The sequence below is a fragment of the Lycium barbarum genome, chromosome 9 (assembly GCF_019175385.1).
Source record: "Lycium barbarum isolate Lr01 chromosome 9, ASM1917538v2, whole genome shotgun sequence".
Classification (NCBI taxonomy): Eukaryota; Viridiplantae; Streptophyta; class Magnoliopsida; order Solanales; family Solanaceae; genus Lycium; species Lycium barbarum.
In genome coordinates, this window is record NC_083345.1 from 9,646,456 (window position 1) to 9,656,370 (window position 9,915).

At 34.5% G+C, this 9,915-nt stretch overlaps 1 long non-coding RNA gene across 1 annotated transcript; it reads left to right on the forward strand.

The window, feature by feature from the left end:
* Positions 1-5,958: 5,958 nt before the first annotated feature.
* LOC132610202 (uncharacterized) lies at positions 5,959-8,553 on the forward strand. The gene is made up of 2 exons (XR_009571062.1): positions 5,959-6,355; positions 6,447-8,553. It is a non-coding gene; the product is annotated as an uncharacterized LOC132610202 (long non-coding RNA).
* Positions 8,554-9,915: the final 1,362 nt, after the last annotated feature.

Genomic DNA, 9,915 nt, shown 5'->3' on the forward strand with positions numbered 1-9,915 from the left:
TTGCGTTTGTTTCTTGGAACTGAATTTGCATTTGAACTAATAGCTAAATATATCTACATTGTTTAATTTGTCCTGAATCAAGTTTAGTATCAGTCCACCATGTAGAATACTAATTCTTTATCTCCTTTTTCCTTGTAATGTATGTATGAACCTTCATTCCTGTGATAACACTGCATTCTGTTTTTCTCTTGATTTGTTGCTGGGCCTGGATGTGAACACCCTCTATCTATGCTTAAGTCAGTATCTCCTAGTATGTTTTGTATCTCTGTACTGTTTTCATGACTAGTTTGATCACAGAGTGCATGTTAATCTTAGTCAAATTCTGAAACTTTTGTGCACTAGTTGAGCTTTACCATGATCTGTGTAAAAATTTTGGGTATGCAACTGTGTTTAAATAGATTAGTAATTCCTTGACATGCTTCTGCTAGCTATAGGGTATATCAGGTATTTCATTTTTCATATTTGCCACTGTCCTATGCTTTCTTTTTGTGCCCTCATGTCTGAATGTCACCCTAATTATTCTTGCAATTGATAGGCTTCTCATCTTTTCCTCTGTGGCTACAAAATGAGACGCAACTTCTATGGACCAGATATTGATCTTATGTTGTATGTTGTCTCAGTCCTGAAACCTGAAACTCTTGGGAACACACACCTTTTCCTTCTGTTTTTACATTATCTGAACTATTGGAAATTGTTCTAATTCTGTTATTCCATGGATTTTTTTTATTCGAGTGCTATGTTCGTTGTGCCCTCAATAACATTGGGCTGCTGTTTCTCCCATTTGTGACTTTATGCTTTGTTCCTTTCCTATACTTAAAAGAATAGAAATGCTTAACTGTTTTGTCTAGTTGAAGTCTGACTGTACACTATCATCTATGCTATTTTGAGTAAGTTGCTTGGTTTAACACTCTTGCCTAGACCAGCTTAAGTCATGGACTTAATTTCTATGCTTAATATGTGTGTGTCATGCTAATAGGTCGTTTCCTCTTTCCTTTCTAGAAATCCTATATGCTCAATACTCTTTTGAATGTTGCTGTTATCATTTGAGTTGTTCTGAGTTTTGTTTCGAGTTCCCTGCGCTCCCTTGTCCCATTTTTGGACATGTTTGTTTTTTTTAGATGGACCATGACAGTTTGGGGTCATCCAAGCCTTTCCCGGTGTTAGCCATGCCTGGGATTCATGAAAATTCCTTGGAACTTGTGCGGCATCGGGAAGATGGAGAGGAAGTTTTCCAACCTTAACCTTTTACACATCCTTATGAATATGTATGCATGAGATATATTTAAATATACACAGAATATATACAACCTGCTGATCTGGTTTGAGTGTGTATTTTACATATTCGTTGATCATATACTAATCGTTTCCTCTCGTTTTATGCATGATCATCTCGCACACGAGTCCGAGAGACTCGTTTTCTTCCGTATTTTGGCGTTGGGCTAAAAGCCCAACATGATTCCATTCTCTATTCAGCCCAGCCTGCAGCACCAATAGAAGATAAAATTTGGGCCAAGCCCAACATCAGCAAACAGATCCGCAGCAGCGCATAAATCTGCTGGGCTTCAGCCCAGCAGTGGCCCAATAGCAAACAGCAACAACACGAAAATGGGCCTGAGCCCATTTGAATCATTTTGCCCTTTTTTTTTATGTGTATTTAATTTATAATTACCTGATTAACACTTTACTTATTTTATTTGCTTAGATTAGGTGAACCTTAGCGAAATCAGTGGGGTTTTGATTTTAGTAAAATAGGTAGAAAGAACCAATAATTAATTTCATAGTTTCATTTTTCATATTAAATTAGTTACAATACCTACAATATTTATCTATATTAGAACAATCGGTTTTTCAAGGACGTGAGGTCGTAAATATATATTTTGAATTAAGATCACGTTTCTAGTCTTACATCACGGATACACAAAAAATATAAACTCAAATACATTTTATGAACACACTTTTTAATCATGCATATTTTAGCGCAAATAATGTTAAATAAAGAGATAAAAATATAGAAAGAAATTCATGGACTTTTTATCATATTTAAGTCTAGGCGTTTTTTATATTATCATATTCATGTAATATCATTTTTTACTTGAAGATCACTTTTGTCAAACTATCCTTTAAAAATGCTATTATTCATAAGCAAATCATCCCATTTTACAAATCTTATTTTTGAATGACATTATTATATTTTTATCTAATGCCTTAGCAATATCTTCCAGTCTCATTTAACATTTAAAATCTTCTTTTACGCAAATTATTATGTTTTTTTTTATATAAGTATTACTTTAAACAACACTATTATACTTTTATTTAAAACTTTAACAATATTTATAAATTGTATTTCTAAACAGCATAAAAAATAGTCTTTTATACAAATTATTATTATTTTTTACAAGTTCTATTTTAAATAGCATTCTGACATATCTATCTTTGGCCATACTTACAAACTGCTTTCCTTTTCCTATAATACTATATTTACACTCAGCCTAATTAATCATAAGTCCGGTCGGTTAACCATTGTTAATGGGTCTTAAAGGGTGCCTAATACCTTCCCTTTAGACTAATTGAACCCTTATCCAGAATCTTAAATTTCGCAGACCTTAAACAGAATTAACTTTAGACAATTAATTTAATAAACTTCAGGTGTCCTAATTCACCGTAAATAATTAGGTGGCGACTCCTTAACATAACACAAACAAAAAACAGGAATCTCCAATACGTCATACTTCTAATTTTAACCTCCGGAGTTAAAAAGGGGTGTGACAAAGACAACAAACAATTAAAACTTCGTACTCGAAAATGAAAAGCAGCTGATGAAGAAACAATTTTTACCTCACAAATCGACGAAACCCATTAAAATGGTTTCAGATCGAAGCAGAGGAGAAAGGAAAAGAAAACAAAAACCAACACTTCAACCGTTGACGTTCTGGACCGAACATTAATTTTCTTTCCTAAGATGGCCATGCACGGCTTGTAATCGCGAAGGTTTTCTGTGGATTTGCCATTTTAAACACTTAAGAGAGAGAGAGGGTGAGCAGAGAAAGAGAAGAGAGAGAAAGAGGGGGTGCGGCGTTTAGTTTTCCCTAGGGTTAGGTTGGTGAAATAAGAGGACTGGGACGGGTCAGGTGCAAATTAGACGGGTATGGGCTGTTGATGTTGGACCGGTTATTAACGGTAGTGGGCTGGGTTGCGGACTTTTAAAATGTGGGCTGAGTTATTCAACGGGTAGTGAGTTAAGTGAATTAAAAATATGGGCCGGCCAGGTAGCTGATAAAAATATGGGCTGGTCATTAATGGACTGGTCCGAAAAATAATATGGATTGATTGGGCTCAGATTTGGGCTAATATTGGCTGAATGAAAGAAACAATTTGGGCTTCTAAATTTAAATGAGAGACCTATTTTAATTAAAATATTACCTATTAAAAACTATGTATTTATCAGTGCTCGAATAAAGATAAAATTATATGACGTCGTAATGGTCGTGCGATAATATTAGTAAATAAACGCTATTTTTTAACTGCGCAAAATAGATGCGGTGTGTGCGCATAAGGTGGTAAAAAATGCTGAAATGGTTACAATGCAACTCATAATAATACTGGTAATAATAATAATAATAATAGTAATGGTAGTAGTAACGGTAGTAAAATAAAAATAATAACAGCAGTGACTATAATAGGATAATGAAACGCCGGTATTAATAAAAGCTAATAATTGTAGTAAAGTATAAATAATTATTTTTAAGTTGCCAAAAATATTAGAAGCGTAAATAGATATTTCGGGGAAGGCGGGACAAAATTGGGTGTCAACATTCATGTCTCGTATCCCGGCAAGATATGAGATGGCTTATCTGATCGGGCAGAGATCAGGCGACACATGCTCACGTGGTGGTTACATGTCGGTTATACTAAGGCTCTCCCATTTAATAGTGTTTTACTCATGTTATATTATATTCATGTCAGAGTATGTTCATGTGCAACTTACAGCTTCAATTTCAGTTCTATTATTCCATGTGTCATGTTTATTCATTCAGTTGTTCTACATACTAGTGCAATTCAAATGTACTGACGTCCTTATTGCCCGGGGCTTGCATTTCACGATGCAGGTATTGATTTACAAGACGACGGATCTGCTCTTTAGGTTCACTCGTATCAGCTATTGGTGAGCCCCTCTTCATTCGGGGTGTTAGCTTTATTTCATGCTTACATCATTTTATGCAGTTAAGGTATTCCAAGGGCCTTGTCCCGGTAAATAGTTTAGTAGTCTGACTCATGTCAAAGGTTTCATAGACTAGTTCAGTTATGTCATATCAGATATTCAATTGGGTTAGCCTTGTTGGCTACCTTACATTGTTTATAGACTATTTCAGCATTCATGATATAAACAGTATTTTCAGGATTATGATTATTTAATTCATGCTATATTCAGATTTTCATGATCTAACTTATATTCCGCCTGAATGAATAGACATGACACATGGAATAATAGAACTGAAACTGAAACTGTAAGTTGAACATGAACATACTCTGACATGAATATAATATAACATGAGTAAAACACTGAAAATACTAGTGCAATTCAAATGTACTGACGTCCCTATTCCTCGGGGCTTGCATTTCACGATGCAGGTATTGATTTACAAGACGACGGATCTGCTCTTTAGGTTCACTCGTATCAGCTATTGGTGAGCCCCTCTTCATTCGGGGTGTTAGCTTTATTTCATGCTTACATCATTTTATGCAGTTAAGGTATTCCAAGGGCCTTGTCCCGGTAAATAGTTTAGTAGTCTGACTCATGTCAGAGGTTTCATAGACTAGTTCAGTTATGTCATATCAGATATTTCAATTGGGTTAGCCTTGTTGGCTACCTTACATTGTTTTCAGACTATTTCCGCATTCATGATATAAACAGGATTTTCAGGATTATGATTATTTAATTCATGCTATATTCAGATTTTCATGATCTAACTTATATTCCGCCTCGGTACATGCCCATGTTGATTCAGCAAGCCATGTAGTTCGCTCAGTCACATGTAGTCAGGCGTCGAGTGTTATGCCCAGGCCATGGTTCGGGGCATGACAAGTGAGTCTGAATCAACCAAGATTCCGGTAAAATCTTCGGTCAAATATAGATATGAGTTCAGTTTCCTTTCAGATTTGAGTTCAATTTGAATAGTGAGTCAAGTTTCGCGTGGCTCCGGCTAGGAACCGGTGCCGGATGGAACGACGGCGGTAGTCAACCGTCAGTGAATAAATGAGTACGAAGAGAGAGGGGTGAGTGAGATGAGAGGAGTGAGGGAGAAATACAAGCCATAAACCTAATGTATTTGGTATGACTACGAATGATAGTTTACAAAATCACTGTAATTACTAAAGATAAATAAATTAAAAGATAGTTATTATCAATAATTACCTCTTAGAGACAGATGTGCCAAGTAATTTTTCCTTTGTAATAACAGGGACTGCATAAAAAAAAGGGTCATTCGCACAAATTCCCCTATTTCGGGTAGTCTTTAATTTTTGGCCCTTAAATTAGTGGTCATTAATTTTGGTCCTTCAGCATTTTTGGGGCGGCATAATTTAGATTTCGCAAGGCATAGTTTACGTTTAATTTCGGCATATGTATCATAACATCCACACAAATTATGCCGTATAAGACAAAACTTTCAACACTCGACATAATCTGAAAAATATTACAAAACTTATGCCGCATATGCCGAGCGAGGCAAAAGTTCAGTTTCCGAAGATAAAAATGTTACATAAATTATGCTTTGTGAAGTAGATCTGGATATTTTCATTAAATAAGTAACATGGCCAAAAATTAAAGATCACCACAAATATGAGGGCAAAAAATTAAAGACCAGTGTGTTTGACGGGCAACCTGCGTAAAAAAATGAAAAAGATTAAAAACCCGTGGCAACTGAGTGTTCTGTGCAAAAGTAGCCAATGACTCCCTGGAGTAATATTTAGTTCTATGTAGTAGTTGTAGATTACATCTTGCCAAAGATCGAACAGTTGTATTTTAGTTCAATTAAAAATTTATGTATTAGTAATCTATACATATATATAATTGCAGAACATATGCTCAATGACGTGACATGTCTCATTTATCAGAAACACTATTTATTTTTTTCTTTTTTTTTTTTTTTTTTGGCCTTTTCCCCTCATTAATTAATTCATTATTATCTACTCAATTTAACCGATTTATGTTACGTGTTCCCTAACAGTCACTTCTTTTCTTTTCCCGTTGCCAACAGTTGCTTCTTCTCATAATTACCCTTGCACGCTTTGTTTTCCACATTTCTGTCTCTCTCTCTTTCATGGATCAAGCACCATCACTTAGACCAAAATGAAGGTATTCATCTTCAAATACCAATTTATTTAAATTCAACCTCAATTTTAAAGTTCCTCTCTTCTTCACTCATCGATTTCTTACTGTTCTTCAGAATCGAAAAAATGGTTGAGGCTATGATTCTGGCATGAGAAGAAAGTTTCAACCAAGATTGCACTGACGATGAGACAACTGGAGGCGATCGTATGAATCTGAGAGCAGTATTCAAGAAAAGTATCTATCCGATTATGATACCTTTTCATACTACTATGAAAATCCTTTTCAAAAAGCGAGAATATACGGAGGATAAGCTCAAAGGGATTACATCGATGAAGCGTGGAGATAAGGTATATCTTTTGTACGTTCTGGTTACCTATGTGTCTCTTGCTCGCATGGATTTGCGTTCATTAATGTTCTTCAAGTTATTTTTCTTGTTATTAATTGCTTATGAGAATATCAATCTTAATATTCATGAAAATTTACTATGTTTCTTCTTAAATTGTAAGTTCCCGTGTTTTTTTCTTTTAGAATTCTTCCAATTGATCTGTCATTTGGTATTAAAGGAATGTAGTTCTCTGGTGTCAATTCATAATACTTATAGTTAATATAGACATTTCTTTGATGATTGATTAATTTAACATTTACACATGCTTTAAAGTACATTTTGTCAAATTCAACACGTACGGTGTGGGAAAGCCAACAAGGTGTACACGAAGCCCCTGAGTAGCGAAATAGTGACCAAAATCGCAACTGGATTCCATCATCGAGAATTAGTGCCCGAAATCTTTCCCATTCTCTCGTTCTCTGTGTTATTTTATTTAGTAGAGTGTTCTACTTAATTATTTCAGGTTATGTATAAAGAATATTTTGTTCAACAAAATGTAACTACCTAAAAACTTTTGAAAGTTTTCCAACAATCCATTTTCCTTTTATGTTTGTTAATTTTTTCTATATAGTTAAACTTTCTATTACTGATGCGAATACTTTAATCTGCTCATTATTGATTTAACTTACATTCATCCATGAATTTAACTGATGTCTCATATTTATATTCATTCGTGATTTCAACTGATGTTTCATCGGTTTTTTCAAGTTTATTCATGATTTTTGGCCAGTCATATAGGCACAATTATCCTTGCTAACTAATGGAAAAAAAAAAAGTCATGTGCTCTTTTCCTACTTCTACCTATTAACATTTTGTTAAGGCTTTGCGTTCCAAGTTATCATTGCTTCTTGACAACATTCTTACTTTCTCAAGGAAAAAAAGGTTTATGCTTTTGTGCTCTACTGAATATGGAAAACGAGTTTGGGGTTTATCTTTAGAATCTTTTGGCTGCTTTCACTGACAATTAAATTCATGTGTAGTGATTCATGTAATGTATTTTTAATCATGGAAAACATTTGCAAAGTTGATACAATTACATTTCATACGGGCTAACTTCTAACTAGAAGTTGGAAACGTTGACGTGGCCAATTAACTTCCTCAAATTTCTGCTCTTCCACTGTTTTGATTCATTGCTTTTGCCGGTGTATTGTATTTTTGGGTATATGCTTTGGTCTTCTTGATTATTGTTGTTAATGTTTGTGTGTGACTGTTATCAGAACAAATTTTTTATACTAATTAAATGCTGAGAAATATCAGTAGCAGTGGAATTCATTTTTCTCAGCCGCCTCTACAGCTGCCTATGTCTACTTGTGCTCAGTATACACAATTGCTTCTTCATGTTGTTTCTAATTAACCATGTCCATTTTGTCATTTAGTTTTAAAGTTGGATTATTGGAATGAAATATGCTTGTAAGGAGGATTTATAGAAACATCAAATGCCAACCGATCTTTTGACAAAGAAGACTAGGACTGACACCACCACTCTATTTTCTTGATATCTGGCAATAAGGTGATGAAAAACCTCAAGAACAGTGCATCATTGTGGGAGTTCAATCGGTTTAACAATAGTTTGTAAATACCTCTACTTGAATTCTGGTGAGCGCTGGAATTTTTTCCATTCCGGGGCAGTTGGGCTGTAAAAGAAATTTCTTAATTTCCTGTGTACTTAAATTATAATGAATAGAGTTCGAATAATTCAAGGCTAGCTTGGTAAGAGTTTCATCTGTCATGTAGTTATATCTCTCTAATACTCTATGACTTGGACACAGTAAAAGCATTAATTGCTACTTTTGTTGATTCTCATGTAATAACAAATTAGACACATATCAGTTTTGTACATATGAGGTGCCATATGCTTGATTCCTGCTATGTTTAGTTTTAATTTGCTAAAAATGTTGTTACTATAGCTTTATTATTGATTAGATTCTGCAATAGATGTTCATTTCTGTAGTTGGTTCTTATTGAATATCGTTTGGCTGTTTGGTACTTCTAGCTATCCAGAGTCATCTGCATTGAAAAATATTGTTTTTGATGATGGTATTAACAATGAGAACATTTATACTATGCTCAGCATGTTGTTTTCCTCCTTAAACAAATGGTTTATTTCACTAATACCTGCATAAAGAGCATACTTCATATCATACTAATATAACCCATTTGCAGTAAGTAAAACAAAAGTCTATTGGAGCAGAATTCAATTTGAAGTAAAACAGAACTCTATTGCAGCCAATTCTAATTTGAATGTTAGTAGAAAATCTTTGACATATAAGTAACAGTTACTGGTAACCATGCTTTACATGGAGAACTTACCTGCCCAATATTTATCCGGGACCATTTTTACGACAAATTTTCAGTTTGGCGCTGCGTGCATCAGGGAGATAGGATAAAATTGATCAAGGGTCACTACTCAACAATATTAGTTGTTGCAGAATCTACTTTTTGGGTTATTTTTAATATTTACGGTTTAGGAAAAGATCATTTGGTAAATTTAAATGAGGTATTTCAAGACCGCGCGAAGCGGGGTTATATTTACCCAACATGAGATCACTTCAAATTTTGGGTTGGGCTGGCCTCGCGAGCCAAGCCCATATTGACAGCTCTAATGATACATTATGATGAGTGTGTGAAAGTATATTTTTTGAACATTTTTGGTGAAAAAGTATAAATGAAGATTTAATTAATTAAAAAACGTACGGTGCGTGGGAAGAGAAGCTTAATAAGTTTTGGAAATAAGGATCTCCATCTGTTTCATGAGAATTTTTAATAAGAACTATCAATTCAAGTTGTTTAAAAAGATTCGCTTCTGAAAGGGAAAATCCACAATTCACGTAAAAGGATTCGCTTCCACAACTTCACAAGTTATCTAACGATACATTGTTTTGATTATAAATTTAATAATTAAGGGGTTTGGCATTATAAAACGAAGCTTCATAAATTTACCTAGCTTAGCAAATATATACGCTGTATTTACTACACATAAAAAGATCGTTTCACAAAATTCCCCCCCTGCTCCTTTATGCATTTTCTTTTCTCCAGGTAGCATGAGAAAATCAGGAATTCCACTCCTCTCCACGTGGTTACACTTTCTGAATTGGGTGCCATTGTTTGGATCGCCTCCGTGATTTATCTACTGGGGTTCTTCGGGATTGGGTTTTTTCAGACATTCGGTTTCAGGGGAAAAATGATTCTTGGGATGTGG